Source organism: Schistocerca gregaria, chromosome 2, assembly GCF_023897955.1.
Source record: "Schistocerca gregaria isolate iqSchGreg1 chromosome 2, iqSchGreg1.2, whole genome shotgun sequence".
In the NCBI taxonomy this organism is placed as follows: domain Eukaryota; kingdom Metazoa; phylum Arthropoda; class Insecta; order Orthoptera; family Acrididae; genus Schistocerca; species Schistocerca gregaria.
This window is the reverse complement of record NC_064921.1, coordinates 630293482-630318027: the sequence shown is the minus strand read 5'-3', so window position 1 is coordinate 630318027 and position 24546 is coordinate 630293482. Positions and strand designations below refer to the sequence as shown.

At 42.9% G+C, this 24546-nt stretch overlaps 1 protein-coding gene across 1 annotated transcript in view; it reads right to left on the bottom strand.

The window, feature by feature from the left end:
- Positions 1 to 24546, bottom strand: part of LOC126334646 (ATP-binding cassette sub-family C member 4-like) — a 283425-nt gene that overhangs the window by 187978 nt on the left and 70901 nt on the right. Inside the window, exon 2 of the mRNA XM_049997091.1 lies at positions 12657 to 12725. The gene's annotated coding sequence lies outside the window, so the exon portion shown is untranslated. The remainder of the gene's footprint in view (positions 1 to 12656; positions 12726 to 24546) is intronic.

Below are 24546 nucleotides of genomic sequence, written 5' to 3'. Positions count from 1 at the left end.
TGTATTCAGCAACGATGTATAAAAACGATGGCGTGACAAGTAACTTTGGGGACGCGGGGTTGACGGCAGTTAAGAAGACGATAGTGAGCTGGAACTGCAAACTGTATTCCTTGTAAATGACGCAACAAGCGGATTAGAACTGCTACGGTCACACACTTAATTTAACCATATGCCATTAAGTACATGTTCCATTACGAACCACGTTCGCGCGATGCTCGACCAATCTAATCTTTCCCGACTATCCTCATACAATAAGCGTCTACTCCATGTCCCTCAGACTTCGCAAATGCACAACTGCGAATTAACGTAGTTCACAACACCAGAAAAATTACCTTCTGCTGTTAATATAAATCAGCCAGTACCTTCTCACTTCCAATAAAGAAACTCAGCCTTAATGCCATTTTCGAGTACCTATACTACTTGTTACCATAATTTGGCTCTGGCTGCTCCGTTCACGGATGCTGTGAGTATACAGCTATTCTTTTGCTTCAATATGACTAAACAAACGAATCAAGAAACTGCGTTATTTTTCGTTGAAGCTCTTAATTCTTATTAACATCTGACAGACGATTTAAACACCTTCAAGGACGGTCTCAGGACTGGTCACCGAATTACACTCTAGACATTCTCTGCCTTTTCGTTTTATTTTCCGTGATACACTGTTGCACATCTGGATTCCCTCACCAAAGCTGACGTTACATTTTCTTTCAGCTCTTCGAATTTCCATTGATTTAGCAGTGATGCTTTGCGATACAGTCTTCAGTCTCCGAATGACCACAGTTCTCGAAATACGGGCATGGTTTAATCAGAGTTCGTTGTATGTGGTCCAGAATTATGGTTCACAGTTTTGCAGCAAACTAAAGGTGGCAATACATATTACATCATCGATCTCGGGTTCCTTCACAAGAAAAAGGGAACATCTGTTCTTTTTTCGAGTCACATGAGACGCAGGGTACTGTAGTAAATAGCATTTATATCGCCGTTTCCGGGAGAAAAGTGGCGATTTCTTCTACAAGTCGAAGGCCATTCGGCTCAGTGGCGTAGTTTTTCATGGTAAGTCTGCACTTGAATGCAGTTATCCAATATAAAATGCTGACAGTCTGTTTCGTGGCTAGTACGTCTGCGACTTCGCTTTTGAAAGATAAGTAGCTTGTGACATAGGCAAAAAATCTTGTACTTATACATGCCATGTAAGCACATGACAAGTCTCTTAAGGTAGCTGGAAATCCCACCATTATATAGTCCCTGTAATTGCTTTGTACGACTAGGCATACGCGAGAGAAACAGACTCTGCTTCAGCCTCGATGCTATCGTGACCATTGCTTTTTGTCCCTTTTTTCTCTTCATTTATTGTTTTTCACAGAACGCAAGAGCAACGGACGGCGTCATCCCGCTACTGTGTCTCCCATGCCCCATACAGTTTCATCTGGACCATCACTGGTAAACCACGAATCACTTTTCCGAACGCTATGCATAGTACTGTCAGTAGTGTCGCATGTAACATAGTATTGCCTTTACATCGATTTTTCATAAATTGCACACTTTTAAATTCGAAATTCTCTCACCAGCTCTTGCAAAATTAATGAATTTAGGTAGACTGGTTTCATTCCTTAGATGTAAATTCCGCTTTTGCATGTGCCAAAGTAATGGTTTACGTACGTAAATCCTTACCAGTAGGAAACATACTTCTAATGAAATAGATGTTCTCTCTACTTGTACTTCATTTGAGCTGTCATGCCGGACGAGGAGGCCGATCGGTTCTAGGCACTTCAGTCTGGAGCCGCGCGACCACTACGGTCGCAGGTTCGAATCCTGCCTCGGGCATGGATGTGTGTAGAGCACAGGAAAATGACTGTTTAAATGCCTTTGTGTGTGCTGTAATTAGTTAAAGCTTGTGCCCGCGGTCCCTATGGGAGCGATAGGTAGTCAGCTTTACTATGTTGCTAGTTACGCACTTGGAACTCGTTCTTGTAACTTTGTATGTAGGCTTTCGCGAGATAGTTGACGTATATCGTCAAGCTTCTGTCAGTTCACGTGTCTCAGCTTTTCCGTGACGCTTTCCGGTTGGTCAGACAGACCTTTGCCCTTTCGCGCTACCCTTCTTTGCACAAGCTCAATATCCCCTGTTAGACCTATATGGTATTAAGCAACATTCTAGGCTGTATTGCACGAGTTTTTGTAGACAGACTGCACTTTTCCCAGTCTATCGAAGGCTGCTATCTTCTTTACCTATGGCTGAGCCTGTATGATCATTCCATTACATATCCTGACACATTTGTACACCCAGGCAATTAAATGAATTGAGTGCGACCAGTTGTGACTCATTGACGTTGTAGTTATACGATACTACGTTTCTATGTGTTTTGAAGTTCAGAGTTCCACGTTTCTGAACATTTAGGCAATTTATCAGTCTTTGTACCACTATTACGTCGAGGAACTGGGCTTCACCAATATTTTCGTACATTTTGTCTCTGAAGAGAGTTAAGTTTACCGTCCTGTAAGCAACACATATTCGTCCGTGCAATGGCGTAAATGAATTTATCTTAACACTCCGACTTTGCGCCTAAGGAGATCGAACAGATACGCAATGCGTCCCTAGCCTTTGGCAATGACCTGGGAAACGTTTCTAACGATTTTAAGATATATTGTCGGTCATGTGGTGTATAATTTCGCGAAAATGTTTCGTGCATTTCACAAACAGGACTGGCACATAATTTGTTGTAGCCATTCTCATTGGGATTAAGGGGGATGGAAAATTTCAACATTTGATACCTCCATAGATCTCTGTTTTCCGAAGGATTTAAATGCACGTCGTAATAATATGTCACGCAATTTGAAATCTGCCATTTCGTCCAGTGCAACGATCTTGCGTATTAAGTATATAGCAGAATAATTGTAACCTCACTTGTGGAGTGATGAAAGAATGTGAGTCCCTTTTTGAAAGAGGGTGTGGTGTCTGAAGCAAAATCTGTGAACATATTTTCTGAGTTTTTAGAGGGTCGTTAATTCGTATGTTTGGTGATGACTTGACTTTCGGAGATACGAACGACTTCTATCCGCGTTGTCCCTTTTGACGTCCTCGTCAAGAATTGTAGTAGTGTACAGTTTTTTACAAACCTCTGTGCTGTTGCTGAAAAAACTGTTTCAAAGATGGGACACTTATTTCAGCTGACTGTTAGCTTGTGTGCGTGAGCACGTAAAGCCCATTCCGACTGTCATTTCATTGTTTGTGAGACGGGACACATGTGAGAACCTCGGCACTCATGTAGCTTGAGCTGACCGACAGCGGTCCGTCGGGAATAAACAGCACTGTGGAGCAAGCCTTCGCTGGACGAGAGCTTCCGACTCCAGGACGGAAAACAGCTTTCCTCATTATCGTAACTTGCAGCTGTGAAATCTTTTGAGTTTTATCGTCATGTATACATATTATCTCTTACCCAGACACGTTTCGTCACTACTGTGGAACTGTTTGTTTTGTTTTTTGTTTCACGGAAAAAACACTGCAATGTGTCTCAATTTTATGGAAACGATAGCCTTACACGTAACTAGCCTCATGGTAAAGCCCATCAGCGGTTGACGTCAATCCTCCTATCTAAATTTAAAAATTACAAACGTGAGAACTTTCAACTTTTACACCTAAATTGCTATTGAAAAATATTACAAACGTGAGAACTTTTGACTTTCATACTCAAGTAGATACTGGAGCAATTAAGACCTTTTCTAAACGTTACGCTGCGTTGTGGGAACATTAGAGTGCTTTTAGAAAGAGGAATACAGTAAAATAAGATTTCTTAATGCTTGCGAAGAACTTTTTTTCCAAAAGAGTCCGAGAAACAAACTGCGTATGAAATTAAAAGGCGCAAATTGACTGCTGTCGTCACGTAGCCTGCCGGTGTGGCCAAGCGGTTCTAGGCGCTACAGTCTGGAACCGCGCGACCGCTGCGGTCGCAGGCTCGAATCCTGACTCGGGCATGGACGTGTGTGATGTCCTTAGGTTAGTTAGGTTTAAGTAGTTCTAAGTTCTAGGGGACTGATGACCTCAGCAGTTTAGTCCCATAGTGCTCAGAGCCATTTGAACCATTTTTGAACCTGTCGTGACGTATAGAAAACAGAAAGGAGTACGACTGACCTCTCAGATGCACAAGATTTCATACTTCTTTCTTTCTTTTCTTGCAAAACATTTCAGTACGATCATGATCTGCAAGTTGTCGCTGTACTCATCCTTGCCAGAGATTTCGATGGGTGTTAAAATACGAACATAACTTCATTTTAGAAAACGCGTCAATTCAGTTACGAGTATTAAAACAACAGAAAAATATTCGTCTATGTAGACACTAATAAGTGTTGACGACTTCGAATCTTACTCAATTTCTTAGGAGTGTTGATAGGTAAACGTGATGTACACTGATAAATTCGCTATTGAAGGCTATCCGTTGGAATTGTTTCGCTGCTTCCACTGATGTTAAATTAATTTCAGAATCATTGTGTTGTACAATCGGGAGTGAGAAGACATTGTTTAAAGGTTCAGGACGGTTGAAGCACTCCGCGTTTGAACAGCTCCGCCATACAGACAGAAGTGGCAGCTGCTTCTTCCACGTAGTGCCGCGCAGCGATCCGGTGTCGAGACGGCGAGTGAGTGAGGCGGCGTGGCGATGCGCCGGCGTTCGACGCCCCTGCAGCGAGACCTCTTTCTGGGCCGCGTTTCACAATGAGAGGGCACGCCCTGAGCTTGCGTTCTGGGGCCGCGCCAGCCGGCGATCACCACCTGTGCACGTGTCCCTAAAGTGCCCGGCGCTCTCACTAAACCTCAGTCTGATTCCATCACCAGTTTCTCACCACTAATCCGACAACGGGAGCTAGGAGTACTTGTTCATCTTTGCTAGTGTGAAACACACCTCAAATATTGAACACTGCTCATAACTCTTTAAGGTACGCATTTTAGAGGAGATGTTTACCAGATTTTTTTGGTCGTGGTCCATACTACCACCTCTGAAAGTCGCCTACCCAACAATCTTAGCAACAACATTACCGGTACATGTATTTCACTGTCGGAGCTATCACAGCGTTTTTCGTTTATAACATTCGACTCGTTCGTTTCCGGTTCAGGGTACCTTACCTCAAATTAATACATTTATCCTTCTACGTCATCCTTTAAAATTTGTAATATCATCACGGAATTACGTGCGCAGCTCGTGGTCTTGTGGCTAGCGTTACTGCCTCTGGATCATGGGGTCCTGAGTTCGATTCTCGGCCGGGTTGGGGATTTTCTTCGCCCGGGGACTGGGTGTTTGTGTTGTCCTCATCATTTCATCATCATCATCATTCGTAACAGTGGCTAGATTGGATTGTTAAAAAAAATTAGACTGTGTAAACATTGAGACTTTGCACGTGCGCTGATGACGCAGCATTTGAGCGTCCTACAAACCAAATATCATCATCACGGAATTACCCTTTATGTCGTGCATACATTTACAGAAGCCAGCGCCTATAACATTAACGCTCTGTATCATCGTTGGCTGACGTTTCCGCACAAGGCTTCCTTGGCAAAACTTGATGTACGAAGTCCCTTCTACAACGTCAAGAAGTGTGTAACTCGAACTGTGAAACAACCTGTATATGTAAAGCGTCCCCTGGAAGTCTCGTTGAGACTGAAGACGTTAAAGACTGAGGACTAGACTACTTGGAGAAGTAACGACGAAGGAAATTACCGTTATATTTTGACAACGTGTCCCAATAAACGTTTGAAATGATTTAGAAAACATGCCAAATTTAAATGACTGATGGACGGTCATTTGATAGCTGCTCCTGGCGTATTGGAGTCAACTATTTCAGTCACTCTACAACCTTGATCAGTTTCAAGGCGAATGATGCCACTAATCCAACATTTGTCAGTACTGTATGCACGTGTCGTTCCACAGACTAAATATAAATTCAGGGGCAGAAATAATCATCTAGAATAAAACAGTATCATGTCGCAGTTAACCGAGAACTTCAATATATAAGCCGTTGTTAGGAGTACGAAGATTCTAAAAGCCAGTTATATTGTATTGCGCAGGCAACAGATGGAAGTTATTGCTTCAGAAACAATGGCTTCCATTTTCATGGGTACCAGCGCAGCTCATTGTGGCGTCACTAGAAGATAGAAAGTAAGCAGTTTACCTCGAGTTTATGTTGCTGCTGTAAGCAAACAGATATTCGTCAAGGCTGGCTCGGTATGGAAGCCATCTTGCTCCCTCTGATGCTGTAATGTACTAGAACAACAGTGCTGTGTCTATGCTCTACCGACCCGCTTCTCGAATGCTAACGTACGAGAAGTTCTCAAACGATTTCATGCTAATTCCTATCACCATCATGAAAATCAAAGCAAAGGTTGTATCGCCACTGAACTGTCGCTAAAGACGCAACCGGATTCTGGCTATAAAATGCTGTTTCAAACTATTAACGCTGGAAACTATATTTAACCAAAACGCGATATCAGTTTCTCGTACGACCACTCAGTCGAATAGTTTTTGTAAAATAAATTTGTGTCGTTTAGACATCTACCTTTTTGTAACAATAACTAAACTTGGATTATAGACTGCAATAGACACCACCGGATTTAACCGTCTTCTGTTCACAACACAGGAATGCCTGGTCGTTATTTATAGGGGGAGCTCCACAGCTGTCTGGCTGAAAGGTGGGGTTGTTTCTTGTTAGCATTCCCTAATTTTGAGACACATTGTGCAAATAATTAAAAGTGCCAATACGCGCATGCATTCACACAAAATGCGGAGATTATACGTTTGAAGGTCACACCACGTAAATGAGTTGACACCAACCCCGTTATAACCAAGCTGACAATGTAGTCAAGGATAGTGCTTTCAATACGGTCGAAAGCACTAAATTAGCTAGACTGGGACGGGATAAGAGATCAGGTGTGGACGACTTGTTCTCAATTAATAAGCAGCCTCGCTAGGCATCGGAAGAAGATAGGAAGATTAAGGTCTAAGTGCATTTCCTGGTGGTCCTGTACCATGACACGAATCTTATCACTAAAATTGTCTAGGGCCAATACCATCCTTGGCCGTTGCTAGAAATTGTAAATAAAATTAGGACGGAAACAATATTACGATATGGCTGCTAGGATCAGAATTCTCAGCAAAGCATCATCCTCAAAATGAGACAGCTCGCCAGCTTGGGTCTGTGCTCTCCGTATGTAAACATGAGTTTTTGTTAGAAAGAAAATGAAGAAAGGCTTGTTAGGCTTGATACTTTTCCATTGGCTCCTAGTGCGTGACTTATGTTACACGATTATCTCTTGTCTAGTCATTCAAGTTACGTAGTTCATCCAGTCAGAATTATTGAAACAACTGAGAGAACATAATGTACAAACTATTCCACCTGGAATGTAAGATATACGAGACAGGCAAAATATCCTCAGACCTCAATACGAATGTAATAATAATGAAAATAATACCATTTCCAAAGGAGGACGTAGCTGGCAAATGTTAAAATTATAGTTTAAAATGCCATGGTTGCAAATTACTGACAATAATCTTTTAAAAGTGAGTGGAAAGATTGGTTGCAGCTGACCTTGGGGAAGGTCAGTTTTGGGTCCCAGAAAAATGTAGGAACACGCGATACGTAACCGCTCTACTAGTGTGGTTAACTAATAAAGTTGCAATGAATCGAACTGGGGAGGAAAAAAATTGTGGTGCAGCTTGACCAAAAGAAGAGATCAGTTGATATATCACATTCTGAGGCATCAAGGAATTGTCTATTTGGAAATGGAGAGTAGCTTCCGATAAAGATTGTAGATGGAGACTAAATGCTTGACTGCAGTAAGCAGGGTCAAGTGAATTTAGGTTACAGTAGCTGCGCAGAGATGAGAGGCCTTTACACTAGCATTGAGACTATCATTGAGAGGTGCACCAGAACCAGTCTTTGGGCTGAGGCGACAGTTCAGTCTTCACTTTTTTCAAATACAAAGAGTTTGAACTTTAATAAATGAGATGATACTTTTGAGGTAGTGCAGATCACTGTTCGCTTCAGGGTCGTTCAGTTGTCTGCCAGCTTACATTCTGTATCCTATTCGTTTTTCCGTGAAGTTTCTGTTGAAGACATAGTACGGATCATCGTCATCGTAGATCTGTACTTAAGGATACTCCTAATAATTTAGCTACAAAAGCATAACGTCAGCGATCACCACTACTATGGTGCCTGCTGTGAAAGACTACGCTTTCAAACGTGATTCGGTGTCTGTCGCCTGCACAAGACGTCGCCTCTGGAGACACTGTGATCCGCCAACGCTTGGGTGGGCTTCTTTCTACAGAACACGCGTGACGCTTGTTTTACTGCTCACACGCGCCTGTGGTCCGATATTTCTGTTGCACTCATGCAAACCATTTGTAGCGCACATCGTGTAGGGGTTTCTGTTCTTAAGTGACAAGTCTTTCAGGACTTTCTAGCCTAGTAGCGTCTGTGTGAAGGTCGACGAGAGTCCAAGGGCGCGCGCAAGACTCCGTGACAGGTGCACGGAGAAGCTTCCGTAATTGGATGGGAACTACGCCGTGGGTTGTAGGCCGCCAAGCGGGAGGTCCTTGTGTCGAGAATCTTCCGCCGTGCCAACTATTACGAAATAATTTCACGCTCGCCACCTTTTTGCTACGTACTACTTAAGGGCGCTCACCTGGACGCGGCAGACGCGATTAGAGGAAACCATTACTACAGTCCTACACACTTAGTGCTTCCACTGCCAAGAAGGACGTAAAACAATGGAGTTCCATTAAACAGCGCCAAAGAGAAGCTAATTCCCGTTTTTATACTTTGTCTTCTTTCGACGCTACGACTAACGATTTAAACTTATGAAGGTGCAAAGTAAGGCGTCAATTTATTCCTCTTTCTTTCAGTCCTTAATTGTTTCATTCACTCCTCCTCTTATGTTCTTACTTCCTGGTGAATGGCAAACTCTTTGTATTTGTTGGTTCTTATGACCTTGTTACTTCCTTGTCCTTACTGAACTCGTTTGAGGTTTACCACTGTAGCACAAAATAAAAGAGTATTCTGCTTCAATCATAAGTTTTTCTCTACCCTTTCCGTCTTTCAACGGTATTTCGTTACTGAGCAATCATCCAGGTCAACAAGGTGCGTAGTCGTCTTTCACTATTGGTGAACTTTCGAAGTCGGATACTGTAGTGATGGACATTATAAAACCATACTTGTCTAAGATATCAGAAGAAATGCTTGTTATATCATACAGGTCCTGCTGCATGGCAAGCCTAATAGCTTTACGTAGACTCACTGTTTTCCGAAATGTTGTTGCGGAGTTTTTTGTTTGTTTGTTTGTTTGTTTTCATTATGGTTCAAACTTTCATCTTATGAAATGACTTTCTCTCTTAAATACTTTAATACTCGTACATAACTGACCGACGGTTGTAACAAAATACGAATTCTGTAGAAGCAGTTCTCAGATGTCAGTCACCCTGATTTAAGGTTTCTATCATGGCCAATTCCATCTTCTTCCTCATCCCAAAGCGAATCAGAGACTTGTCTCGAATGCGTTTCAGCCGATTCATCCCGATGTGTCCAGACATACTTAAGTTTGGGTGGTAGCAGATCATTCTGTAGATACATGTGACACCATTATGATGCCCCTTAATGAATCAGTATTGCAAGTACAACAGGTCTGTATACCAGATGACGGAGGAACAACAGATGCCTACCTTTGTATCACGTGACGAAAGAAATGTTTATTAATATTCATTAATGGTTGATATAAAAGTGTCTTTTTGCTACAGCACTGTTTTGAGTGTAGCATAAACTTGGATCGGACAAGAATGGGGAAGCAAAAATTGCCGTGTCCCTTTCAAAGAGACGGTATCGGTAATTGCCTTAGTAGTTCTACGGAAACGACGCAGCACTTGCACTTGTGTTGCTAACATGGGATTAAAACCCAGCACCTTTAGAACGGTAGTTCAGAACCTTCTCCAATGTGATATCTCGTTTTTCCCATACATATCTCTGTAGACACCTGACTCATTAATATCTTCTCAAAGTAGCTAAACTTTCATCTGCAATTCGTGTAATTAAATAGTACCTACAACGGAACACAAGCACCGCCAATATTGTACTTTTTTCGTAGCTGCAGACTTCAAGAAGAATTTTCACGATAGAAAATGTTAACTTATGTGACGTGTAAGTACGTTTTTACGAATATCATGTGTCGCTTGTAATGAGGCTTACCAGTGAATTTTTGCGGTAATGTGTTTTGTCTCCAGTAAATATATATAGTGCTTAGTTGAGCTGAAATTGTGCTTCATTACAGTATTCAAAAAATCGGTTATGTATGTGGGATAATCAATGAAGAGTAACAAAAATTGTTTGAATGCATCAGGAGATTGTATTAAACAAATATTTTTTGAAAGACTCCCCTTAGAATTTTATACGGGTTGCACTCTAATTACGTACGTTGTTCAGGGATACATTCTGACAATTTTGGTAAAACGAACGCATGGTCTCCGGTGACTTACCTTATGTAATTATGATGTATTCGGATTATTAGGACTTGGAGAGCCTCCACAATTTCGACAACAACACCGGTAACAACGTTAACGAAAGTGAAAAAAATCAATTTACTGTCCATATGTTACTGAATTAGTGCCATCAGCCACTTGGAAATTGCATCCTTAATCTAAATAAATATCGTTTCAATTGTTCATGCTCGAAGTCAATTATCCAGTGAGGTGGCGCAACAGTAAGACACTGGAATCGCATTTAGGAAAAGGGTGCTTTGAATCCAGGGCCTCGTAAAATATTTAGGTTTTACGCGATTTTTCTAAACCGCAAAAGGCAAATACCGCGATTGCTCTTTTAAAAAGACACGGCTGGTTTCTATCAGTCATAGCCGCCTTGTTGCCCTGTCTAAGCTGGTAGTCCTTTTCTAACGATCTCGTAATCAACGGGGCGTTAAACCCTCATCACCCGTCTTTCGAAATAAATCCTCCGTGTAAATTTTTGTACGTCGATAATATTCTGGGTTCTTACGTTTTCTACTTCAGAATTATATTTACACCAACTAACGTTTCGTGAGAGCGTCATTAGTAAAGAACAGTGAAGTACTGTAGTGATTAGCTTTCGTTAGCTGACTTGTTTCTGCCGCAGCGGGAGATTGTATTGTTAATGCTTATTTTTAAGAGTGGTTTGTATGAGGCAACAGGACTTGGTTGCATCCAGGTACACTTACTTTACAGATTTCATTCGTTTTGCATGAAGAAATTGATTTAATTATGATTGTCAGTGCGCTCTCTGAATAAGAGTGTATTGTTACTGTCGTGCTGTTGTTTATTAAAATATGAGATAGCATTTTGTCTAAAACTGACATGGTGAGACCGTGGCTTGTACAGTTAATGTTGGTTAATTCTTACAAAGAAGAAGACTGCGAGCAGCCACTATTAATACTGTTATTTATGTAGTTAAACAGCGCCGTAACCGGTTTCGAACTGGAAAGTTCATCATCAGACGGCTGTTCACATGATTTGAAAGATACACTTAACATGATCGTCAGTTTTCGATTTTAATTCTTCCACTGTGGCGAAATATGCTTGGTGTGTTGAATCTCAGTCTGGCATCTGCTTTTCCTATTATTTGTTTTATGTTGTCATTCTACTTAATGTCACTCCGGATGGATACTCCTAGATGTTTTACGGTAGATACTGTTTCCAGAAATCTGTTTTCAGTATTTTAGTTGTACACAAGTGAATTCCTTTTCCGATGTTCGCGCAGTATGTTAAATTTATTTACGTTAAGGGGCAAGTGCTAGGCCTCCACCATTTATCAATCCCCTGCTGGTAATTCTGTAAATCGATACTGTCTTCTGGCGTTGCTACTTTCTTATCAACAACCGCATCATCTGCGAAATATTCTTAAAGAGCTTCCGCTATTTGTACAACATTATTTTTATTCATCGTAAACAGTAATGGTCCTGTCACACTTTTTCAACGTTGATAATAATACTTTGCAGTCAGAATTGGCCATGGAGTGGAAATACGCTTGCACAAATTGCCGTTTTAATTTGAAACGCATACTAGGGTCAAAATGTCTAATGCAATTCGAGTGATTAATAGTAAAGTAGAATGTCATCTGTTGTTTCAAGATTAACCAGCAGTTGCTGGTTCTGAGTCACGGAAAAGCCTTGCAGTACACTGATCGAGTACAGAAACCTTGTACCGCATTGTATAATATACACAAGAAAGAACTACGTCGCCTGAAACATGAGCTACCCATGCGAGTACGGTGAGAACAAAATTTAATACCTAAGAATATCTTAAAAACTCTGGTTACAAGAACTGGTGAATTGCAGTAAACGGATGTTTCAATAAGAATATTATGTGGTATGAATTCCGGTACCATAGGCGCCGTTTCGAAGCAGCTGTAGATATGAAGCGATATCTACCAGATCCGATATCCTCATTTAAGAACTTAGTGCATGCTCATTGATATGGAAAAAGCACTAGATGACTTTTAATTTCATTTGTCGTGTCCACGTACAAGTTTCGTCCATATGCAAGTGCGACAGAATCTGCCCCCACCCCCAGACGATTTCCCTCAATACCACCCACTGAAAACATTTAAAAGATCGATAAGGGGTATCTGTAATTCAAGACAGGCCGAAAGCTTACCTGGTGCAAAGGCTGGATTTATTCTGCTGGATGCTACTGCTGCTCGCTTCTCTTGGCCTCAGAATTCAGCTGAAAACAAAAGAAGACAAGTTAATCGGAATACTCAGGATATCTGTATAATGTCTTTTTATTTGGTAAACTTATGTTAGAGCAGCAACTATTTGCTACAAAATATTTCCCCGCTCCCAGTTCCATTTAAGAATCACTGTAGTTAGAGAGATGCACTCCGTCTTCAGGCCACGAGTGGGCTACCGGGACCATCCGACCACCGTGTTATCCTCATGGAGGATGCGGATAGGAGTGGCGTGTGGTGAGCACACCGCTCTCCCGGTCGTTATGATGGTATTCTTGACCGAAGCCGCTAGTATTCCGTCGAGCAGCTCCTCAATTAGCATCATGAGGCTGAGTGCACCCCGAAAAATGGCAATAGCGCATGGCGGCCTGGACAGTCACGCGTCCAAGTGCCGAACACGCCCGACAGCGCTTAACTTCGGTGATCTCACGGGAACCGGTGCATCCACTGCGGCTAGGACGTTGCCCGTAGTTAGAGAGATACTAGAAGAAACTGTATCTGATGACGTATTTGACTCTCAGGGCGTTCTACTGTGTGGAAGAATAATTACAAGTCTTGTTATAAGTCTAGTATAATTATAAGTCTAGTTCCAGAGTAACCAGAAAAATAGTTTTCTCATGTTGTTTTTCCCAAATCACGAGACAGATAAAATAAGAAAGTATAACTGTTACGTAGATAAGGTGAGACCAAACCACAACACTGTTCTGTAATTTACTAATCACTCAGCTTTTCAATTAATATACTTCTTTTGATAGACAGACTCAATATTCCACAAACTCGTAACTGGTTACATATTACATAGATATTTGCACGGCTAGGGATCTATTTACAAGCTGAAAATAGTTGTTAAGAAAAAAATTCGATGCGTTGCGCCGTTTACGCGTCAGTTTGCATTGAAGTTAGCCAACCAGGAGCTGCATGCGAAAATTCAAACAGCCCGCTAGAGACGGTGTTGCCAAAAGAGTTCTACGTTTTATTTCCTAAAACCGAAGGAGAGAGCGGTGCAAAACTTGGGCATGGGGTGGTAGTAAAGATCGAACCTGAGCAAAAGGCTGAGCAATCTCGTGCGCTATCACCTACGCTATGAGAACAACTGATGCCAGTATTCTATCAGGCGAGCTGCTTGAATTTGTACCTGCAACGGGCGGACTGGCAAAATTCAATGCTAATTCACTCGAAAACTGCGCAACGTATCGACTTTTTTTCCTAAAAACTATTTCTCAACTCAGCCTATCCTGTAACGCACTTTAAGCTTTTCAGGCCGTTTTTGACCTCACAGTATAATCATTACTGAATACCATTATTCCTTATGAATATTTTTTCTATCAGTATACCTGGAAATGTAAACCGATGCATGGAAATAAATCATACGATAAAGTGTTGAATCGTTGACAAACGTGTTAAAAAAGTGCATGTACAAACTTTCCAGAGTGAATTCTATAAATACGAAGAAGATAGTGTTGCAAAATTGTTTTGCGTATGTCCACTAGAATTCTCATTTTAAAAAACCTTTCTTATCACTTTAGGGTTCTATAGACAAAAGGTGAAGCAGATAAACTACACAAAGAACCATTTTACGATATAAAGTGTGAATGTAGACCATGATACGCAGAGTGATTAAAAACAGAAGGATGTGTTGCTATTCTTTGTCACTGTATCACTCGAATGTGGCTGTTCTTTATCATTTTTTTCAGTCGAAGCTGACAGCCCGAACGGAACCTAGAAAAAGGAACAACAGTGTACTGAAAGTTTTTTGTTACCGATCAAACTGAAGAACACTGGCCTCACAAAATACTGTGGAGTAATAGACAATGTATGTTCCATTCCAGTTTCATTAAAACGCAGACTATCAGCTGAGAATGAAACATTCGTGGCGTAACGGGCAGTTTGGTATGCTGCCTACAAAATTAAACGATATCATTACTACCATGCATGTTATTAGACGAATGTCTGGCACATTTCAACATAGCAGATGTTACCTTTCACCAGAATTTCGTATTTGTTAGTTAAGGTGTTAATAATTGTTCCCTCACTCCAAAAAGTAATAAAATTAAGGTCGTATGAGAATGTGGGCCGGGAGATCCCACTGAGTAATTTCATCCGATTAATTATCAAGGATCCGGTACTTCATGAATTTCCCTATAGTCCCTCCGCGATATACGTTTCTTTTTTAAGCGCAATCGCTTAGTGTAGCTAGTAGTGATAGGTACGTGTAGCGTGGACTGTCATGTGTGAGTTGTTGGTAATAGAGAGACAGAAGACAGAGGGTGAAGGCAGGTTAGAATTTAACATACCGTCGGCATTGAGGTCATTACAGACGGATCACAAACTCGGATTAATGGAGGATGATAAAGGAACTCGGTTGTGCCCTTTTCAAAGAAACCAAACGGGCATTAGCTTTCAGCGGTTTAGCGAAATCACGGAAAGCCTGAATGGAAGGTCGGGAATTTGAACCGACTTCCTGCCGAATACGAATCCACCATACTAACCAGCGCGCCACACCGCTCAGTAAATCTTCATGGTTTCAGAAATAAACTTGAACTGCTGCCAGAAGTAAGACATCACTACGCAAAGCATATACAGGTTAAAACACAGTCCTATAACCAGAAGGATCGATATCGACGAAGTATAGTTCTCGAGGGGTTTCTCTAAATAGCGCTTATGACACGAGTAATTTATTCATTTAAATACTTGTAATATTAAGAAACCAATTTTAATTATAATTCAGTGTCAGTCAATAGCAAAGAATTTGCCACTGGTCACTGGGAGACTCTGGAGTAAGCTGCAGCGAGGAAGAAGATTTAGATTTTCGTCTATGTCCATGGATCAGAATGGTTTTTAGAAACCATCGCTCGTGCGAAACTCAGCGCGCTCTTTTCTCACGTTATGTCCTGCGAATTACGGATGAAGGACAGTAGGCAGATTCCATATTCCTACATTTACGAAAAAAATTTGACGCGGTGCCCAACTGCAGAGTGTTAATGAAGATACAAGCAAGTGGAACAGGTTCCCAGGCATGTGAGATGATCGGAGACTTCTTAACTAATAGAACTCAATATGTTGTTGATGGTGAGTGTTCATCAGAGACAAGGGTTTTGTCAGGAGTGCCCCAGATCGCTGTTATTTTGTGTATACATGAATGATATGGCGGACAGGGTAGGCAGCAATCTGTGGTTGTTTGCTGATAACGCAGTGGTGAACGGGAAGGAGTCCAAGCTGAGTAACTGCAGAAAGATACAAGATGAGTTAGACAAAATTTCTAGCTTGTTTGATGAATGGGAACATGCTTTAAACGTAGACTAATGTAATTTAATGCAGATGAGTTGTTAAAACAAAAGCGTAATGTTCGGATGGATCATTAGTAGTGTCCTGCTTGACACATTCACATCGTTTAAGTATCTGGGCGACGTGTTGCTAAGCGATATGACATGGTACGAGCTTGTGAAGGGTGTGGTTGTTAAGGCGAATCATCGACTTCGGTTTAATGGGAGAATTTTGGGAAAGTGTGGTTAATCTGTAAAGCAGACGGCACACTAGTGCGACTTTTTCGTGAGTATTGCTCGATTGTTTGGGATCCGTACCATGTCGGATTAAAGGAAGACAAACAAGCAACGTAGAGGCAGGCTGCTAGATTTGTTACCACTAGGTTTTAAAACAACACGCAAGTGTTACGGAGATGCGTCTGGAACTCAAATTGGATTACTTGTAAGGACGTCGGAGTTCTTTTCGAGGGATGCTGAGAAATTTTGAGAACCGGCATTTGAAGCCTACTCCAAAACGATTCTACTGCCGCCAGCATACATTTCTCATAAGGACCACGAAGATAAGATACGAGAAATTAGGGCTCATACGGAGGCATAGAGACTATTGTATTTCCCTCGCTCTATCTGCGAGTGGAACAGGTAAGGAAGTGCCTAGTAGTGGTATGTGGTTCCCCTCGCCACGCACCGTATGGTTGGGTTGTTTTGGGGAAGGCGACCATACAGCGAGGTCATCGGTCTCGTTGGATTAGGGAAGGACGGGGAAGGAAGTCGGCCGTGCCCTTTCAAAGGAACCATCCCGGCATATGCATGGAGCGATTTAGGGAAATCACGGAAAACCTAAATCAGGTTGGCCGGACGCGGGATTGAACCGTCGTCCTCCCGAATGCGAGTCCAGTGTCTAACCACTGCGCCACCTCGCTCGGTGCACCGTATGGTCACAACATTGACTGACTGGTCGTCACTCAGTGTCGTGAGCCCAACTGAGTAGCTGTTTTATTCAGAAGTAGCGGTTCCACGTCAAGACAAATGACAGCGGCCGGGAGAGCGATGTACTGACCCCACGCCCTTCCATACCGCATCGAATAACGCCATTGGCAGAGGATGAAGCGGCGGTTGGTCGGTACCGATGGGCCCATCACGGCTTTTGGACGGACAAATTACGCGTTGAACTGAGGTGCAAAGAAGGAAACGCGCGCCACAGTGTCTCGATAACAACAACGTAAAGCTAAAGAGGAAGTGAGTCTTAAGTTACCTGTTAACACTACACAACGTTATCACATTTCATCACCCAGAGATCAGAGCCTAAAAAAAATTTAAAAAAAACCCTCTTAGCTTGTTCTCGCGCTAATCTACATCAACAGGTCAGACGTTCCTCGATACATCAAGCACAAAAAACCGGATGCTACAGAGTTTACGACTGTGGCAGGCGGTTTTTCAGTTCACACGCAAGTGGACCGATTTCCCGATTGTATGGAAGATGGCTCACGTAACGTCGATGCCTCACAAACGGTTGTAAATACTGAAGTAAGACTTAATGTACTATTACTTACCGGGAACATTAATTAGATACCTTGAAAAGTTCGTGAATTATAAGTCCATGTTACTTGAGAAATTCTGAATAACACGGCCATATCCTGAGATGGCTTACACATTCCACCTACAGACGGTCCTTCCGACGTTTTCACCGACCGACATGCGCTGAGACCGATGCCAGCACCATGCAGCCTGTGAATCTGGTTACCTTAAGGGAGACGTAGTTGCCAACCCGGGTCGGACGTGCGCTCGCCTGCATGTCTCCGAGCAACTGACTGCCTGTCTGGTCGACTCGTCTTTGCCGATTCGCATGGCCGCCCGCTTTGCGCAGATCCTTGACCCACTGACAGAAACGCTCTCTCGGTAGGCTCACTAGTTTGCGATTCCACTCCTACCAGGCGACGTCGCGGACGCAGACGTTTTGCGTGAATTCTCGCGTTCGAGACCCTACCCGGAAATCATCGACACCAGCCATTACAGTGCTGCATTCAGCCGGGACTTTATTGAGGCTTTCTAAATTTGATTAGCTCTTAGAAACTTGCGCACAGTTTCCGACCGATAAGATGTCAATTTAGCATCCGAACTTTCAGTTCTGCTCTGGTTATTATGTAGCAACATGTCCCTTAGTAAATCCAGCTTTCACGGATATAGACTTGGGTTAAGTGAAAGAGCTTCCATTCTTTTCCTCCTCTTCTATGGGCAAGGCCTAACGTTCGCCACAGGCTGTCTTCTATTAATATTGCAGCTAGGTTCCTGAATGAGAAACCAGAGAATTCGTAGGAGTCCCGAAAACGTATGTTTTATCGATAAAGATAATAAAGGCGGATGAGATATAAAAAACTATTCAAGGTATGAATAAAGGAAAGTCTATTGATGCGATAGTGTATCAATAATTAAAATAATGAATAATCAACTTAAAACAGTAGTTACAGAAGGTCATCCAAGGAAGACAATTATCCAAAACTGGAACAATGGTGCAACTGTTCTCGGACAAAAAAAAGAAACAAAAAAACACACTTGACATAAAACCCTATAAATCTGTCAGCTGCCTCTCCGTAATGTACAAGATGCTCAATAAATCACCAGTGGCATAGTAGAAACAATCATTTTAATCAAACAAAGGAGCTAGGTGGCTTTAAGAAAGAGTACAGCGCAATGGATCACGTGGAAGCCGTGAAGAAGAGACTACAACTAAGCAGTGAGAATGAACTGCCATTCTACCTGCGGTTGATACCTTCTGAAAAAGCTTTTGAATTAGTTTCAACAAATTGGAAGAACAAACCATTGCATTAAGTTGTCTTTGTAAATGAAAACTGTGTACATCATTGATAGACCTTCCATTTAGACTTCATGACAGTGAAACAGAGGAGATCCTATAGCACTAAAACTATTCTCAGCAGCACTAGATCATGTTTCCAGCTCCCTCAGCAGGAGTATGCAGAAGAAATACCTGTTGATGGAAAATACCTTGGTTTTTCTGATGTTATTGCCTCTATAGCACACAAACGCGGAAAAAACAAGTTCTAAAGTGGCTTGAAAATCCATTATAAAATAACTAAAATACTGAATTGTTACGAGACTTGACGTTGTCAAGATTATAGAATATGTGATCGTAATTGTCACCATAAAATTTAAGTGTCTTTATCGTAAATCAGTACATCGAAAAGAAAGTGGTACAGATTAAAAACCAATTCATCAACCTGTTGAAGATTTTTAGATTCTAGGATGGTTGAAGAGAACGGCTGTATGGTCAGCAAAGAAATAAACAGAAGAGTTCCTACGACCTTTGCTGCTTGTGGAAAAGTAAATAGTTTTTAAAACTAAGATTCGTTCGTTTTTAAGTACCGAAGTTACAATCACTGTCACCCCCACACTGGTAGGTTGATTTGGGAGGGACCAAACAGCGAGATCATCGGTCCTAGCGGTTTAGGGAAGGATGAGGTAGGAAGTCGGCCGTGCCCTTTCAAAGGAACCATCCCGGCATTTGCCCGAAGTGATTTAGGGAAATCACGGAAAACCTAAATCAGGTTGGCCGGACGCGGGTTTGGACCGTCGTCCTCCCGAATGCGAGTCCAGTCCGAACCAATGCGCTACCTGCTCGGTTCCAGCATTGATTATGGCAGTGGTACGTGTACTTTTAATGCGAAGACGATTCGAAAATTCATCGTAACTTAGCAGGAAATGGAGAGAAGGATATTGGCAATTACCATGTGAGACTTGGAGACTCCTATTTTTAATGCAAAACGTAAAATAAACGACTCTTTAAAACATAGGAGTCCCGGAGGAGACGGCATGCGTTGGATTACTACGCCCAAAAAGAAAATATCGTGAAAAATAAAAGGACTATTGGTATCGATACCTTCTGGAATGAGTGTAAAATCTCAAATTGTCAATCTCCAAGAAATTTCTCATTAGAAACATTGACAAGTTCGACGAGCTACCAAAGGAGCGAGTCATCAGAATAGTAATAAAGGCTGAAGATGAGAGAGCCAAAGCGGACGTGTTCGTTGTGGATCGTTAGCAGAAGTTCTACTAACACATCCTACGGTGACGCACTGGCTGTGATTCGCATGGGCTGTGGGCTTAAGTGAAGGGTCGTTTGTTCGCGATGATTTCCGGAGAGCACGTCGGTCGTCAGCTGATGCATCTCGGTGAGTCACGCTGCGTAGAGCACGAGGACAGACTCTTATTACGACACCGACACACGCGAGCGGCGGTAACCGAGGATGTTGTGCTCACTTGTGTAACTTTACAGAAAGATTACTGCCTACTCTGTGTCCGGGCCTGCACGTGGGAATTCAATACGGCCGATTCTGCGAACCCGGAGCTACCTACCAGAACGCAGGGGATAGCTTCGCGGAGGTGGCGTTTCACTCGGAAGTAGCTGGTTCGAAGGCCCGTAACGGAAACAGTGAGGCGACGAAGTGGCTTAAAGTTTGACGTAACAGAATTACACACACAGTCCTGGATTGTAATAGACAAAATCTACAAATTGTCCTGTGAATGGCGTTAATAATCGTGAGAAACCGTGCCAAATATCGATTTGCTGCAAAGAGTGACAACTGATTCTAAATACTGAGGTATACCAAGCCGAACATTTAACAAAATGTAAAAAGTTCAGTCACCTCTAAGCAAAAGATTACTTGCGTTACATCTGGAAACACGTGTACCATGTAGATACTCTGGAAAAACAAAGTTGGCGATATGAAAGGAAACGTTCATTACGTTGATTGATAAATAAAGCGAGATGGACGTGTTATTTCGTTTGCAGAATAACGTGAAATTGTATATACGCAGACTGAAGCGACGAATGAAAATTTGAACCAAGGCCGAGATTCAGACCTGATTCCCCTGCCCTCTAGGTAGATGCGCTGAAGACTGCACCACGCCAGGATAGTGGCTTTGGACAGCTGCACAGGCTGCCCTAGCACACTACTGTGCCAATGTGGCGAGGCAGGTAGCGCATCTACCTTGTGAGCAGGAGACCAATGCCAGCCTTGGTGCAGATTTTCGTTCGTCGCTTCAGTCTGCACATATACAGTGTAGGTGTTTGAGACTTGAAAAGATCTCTGGACCATATAGTTTCATTTAAAGTGAAATTGTTTACGGTGAAGATTGGCTACAAAACAGTTTAGAGATACTCGACGATCAGAAGACTTATATGAACCCACGGAACAAGCAACCATTTACTAATCACTGTTACTTTTTCTTTTTTTTATTTAATTATGCTTTTATGTCAGCCATTTAGCCAGGGGGGTGAGTAATGACAAATTGTTATTCAATATCAAGTTCACAAAAGAGGCATTTTAAATCGCACTTGTGCAATCTAACCTTCGTAATGCAATTCGCACAACTGAAACCTTTTACATCATTTCACTGTTGTAGATCTCACAGTATCGAGAAGAAATGAATGTTTAGTACTGTTCTGAACTGTTGTTTTCCGCCGGGAGTAGCGGTTCCCGGCGCCAGTAATTGCCACACCGTAACGTGTCTCTGCGGTCAGCAAGCGGCGTTATGACCGTCTCAGCTGACGCGGCGCCGCCAACCGTTGCTTCCAGCTGTTCGTGACACTCGCCGCCTCCGACCATAAACCACCTACGTTTCCCAAGACATTCGAGTGAGTAAACGTGCAGTGTACCGTCCAACGGCCTTTACTTACTTTCTTCCTTTCACTTCCATGTGCTGAGACACACTAGGTCGCTGACGTTGTGCCTCAGAAGGGAACTATACACGGTCTAATCACCTTAATGTGACCACCGCCTATTTTCGACGTCAACGCACAGACGGCTGGGCAGCATACACGCCGGCCGAAGTGGCCGAGCGGTTCTAGGCGCTACAGTCTGGAACCGCGCGACCGTTACGGTCGCAGGTTCGAATCCTGCCTCGGGCATGGATGTGTGTGATGTTATTAGCTTAGTTAGGTCTAAGTAGTTCTAAGTTCTAGGGGACTGATGACCACGGCAGTTAAGTCCCATAGTGCTCAGAGCCATTTGAACCATTTATTTGCAGCATACACAGTGGAGGCTATATAAAGCAATCGGGGAAACGCGGAAAACACAGCAGTCATTGTCGTAATGCGAAAACGGAGTGATTTATATGACGAACGAGCACGATCATTGGCTTTCGGGCCACGTTTGGAAGCATTTCCGAAGCGGCTAAGACTGTAAACTGTTCGCGTTCCGCCGTGGTCCAAGTATAGCGTGCATGGCAAATTGGCGCTACCCAGAACAGGCGCCATGGCAACTGTCGTGGACAGGAGTGAACGACGAGTGCAGAGATGTGTACGGGAGAATAGACGTGCAACAGTTGGGCAACTGACCTCCCAAATGAACCAAGGGGGCAATCAACAGTGTCTCCTGATCGACCGGTCAGCGAACGTTTGCTGTGTATCGGCCTCCGAAGCAGATGCCTGGTTCAAGGACGTATGCTGACCGCTGTTCATCACCGACGAAAGCTCGAATTTGGGCAACAATACCACAACTGGATATCCAGTGAGTGGAGAGACAGGTGGCCTCTTCAGATGAATCACCTTTTATGCTTCATCGGACAGATGGTCGTTGGCGTGTACGGCGTGAAACGTCTGCAACCACCGTCAGAGCGGTATGGTCTGGGGAATGTTTGTGGCATTCTCTGGGTGATGTCATTCTGAATGAATCTCATCGCAAATAATTCATCTCAGGCCCATGGTTTGTTTTGTATGACATTATTATCGGCGAGTGTTTAACTGTTGCGATGTATTATAAAAAGAGATTTTGAGAAATTTTTCAGTGGTTGCTAACACGCATGACTAATCAGTTGGCAGTGTGTGTTTTTTAGGACAGTAAATATGTATTCGGCATCCTTCAGGAATTATAGTAGTAAAGGACCTAGCGATGCGTGAGGGAGGATACCTGGTGTACAACTAACATTGTACATTCCCGTACTATTACAATCGTGTATGGTTCGCGGAAGAAACGGCTGCCTCTAAATCTATGTGTGTAACCGAATTTTATTGAACACTAAACGAACCCATAACGAATCGCGAACTACTACTTTTTATCCTGTGTGTTTAACGCCAGAAAACCAAACCTGAGGAGTGAATCTAGTGAGCGTTTCTTGAGGAGCCGTTTTCACAGATAGTTCAAAGAATTATTAAGGAAAAAAAAACACATTGTGACATTTGCTTCAGCGTAGACCAAGAGCAGATTAATATGAGTATTCATATGTAATCTCTCCTGACGGTGATCCATTAATGTGTGATGCTGTACCAGTTGAAACTAATCTCCGTCGTCAAAGTGTATGGGACGGTACAAGTCTGGTAGTTAGCAGTCTTGAGCAACAGCCTCTGTTGCCCTTTCTGGCCAAATACAGGTGATGAAAGCACCACCAGTATACGAACACGTTACCTCTGAGCCCAGTACTGCGGCACTAATCAACGGCAGCGATTTCGTGTACGGTAGCAGGGTACACCCCGAAAGTTAAGAAATCAGGATGGTATTAATCAGGAGCGTTGTTTACAACGTTCTGCTTATCGTGAATGTTTTGAGTAAGATGAAATAAGAGCGAGTGTCATTTACGGTTCCCACGGGTGGAGGGACATTCAGCGTGCAACGTCGGTTTGAAACCTGCGGTCAGTCGACGCGGATTCGCAAAGGCGTTGGCCGAAGGCGCACCGCGCCGCGCCGCGCAGCACTGCCGGCGCCCCGCAACGTGCGCGGGTGGGTTCAGCGGAGTACAGACGGCCTTGCTGGAGGGACGGCGCGGGCGCGGCGAGTTCCCTCACGCTTCGTGTGCTCGGTGGGCGGCGGGTCGACATTCCCGCTCACCGCACGTCGCGGGCGTACACGGGAAGCGGTGCTCGCACGCACCTCAAATACTTGCCTGACTCTTTGTTCAGTGCTACGCGTGTGTGCTCCGTCTCACCAAGCAGTCTGGCTGCAATAATGTACTGTCTGTGCGCTTATTTACTTACAATGACGTCGCCAAACCCAGTGTTATAGACTCCGCTTGTAAGAAGCACACTGGTCGCTTAGGAGCGCTCTATATAGTGTTGAATTGGGAGGGACAGTGGCCCAAATTTTGGCTAATGCCAAATTTTGGCTAGCTAGGTATTTGGCACTGGGAGGTGCTGTAGCATAGCGGAAACAATGTAAAACAGTGTTTCAGGCCACGTCAGTTGTTCTGTTAGGCCGCCATCACTGTTCATTGTCATATGCGATTGCTGTCACATTAACTCAGTTTCGATCATCTTGAAACTTCACCAGGTGTGCATTAATTAATTTTTCATATAGTTTCAATATTTTCGAATAGTCTTCTCTTTTGTATAATATGTTAAGGGTAATATTAGTTTAACGAATGCCTTCAGTTTTAGCAGCTATTATTTTTTGTTCTTTTGTTACTATCTCAAAAATTAGTTAGTAGTAAAGATCCAAATTTAGGTTATGTTTGTTCTAAATTTGGGCTATACCCAGATTTTGGACCATTTTGTCGCTATGACTATCCTGTGTCGTTTTCGTTCTAGAATGCCAAGAACAAAGCCAAA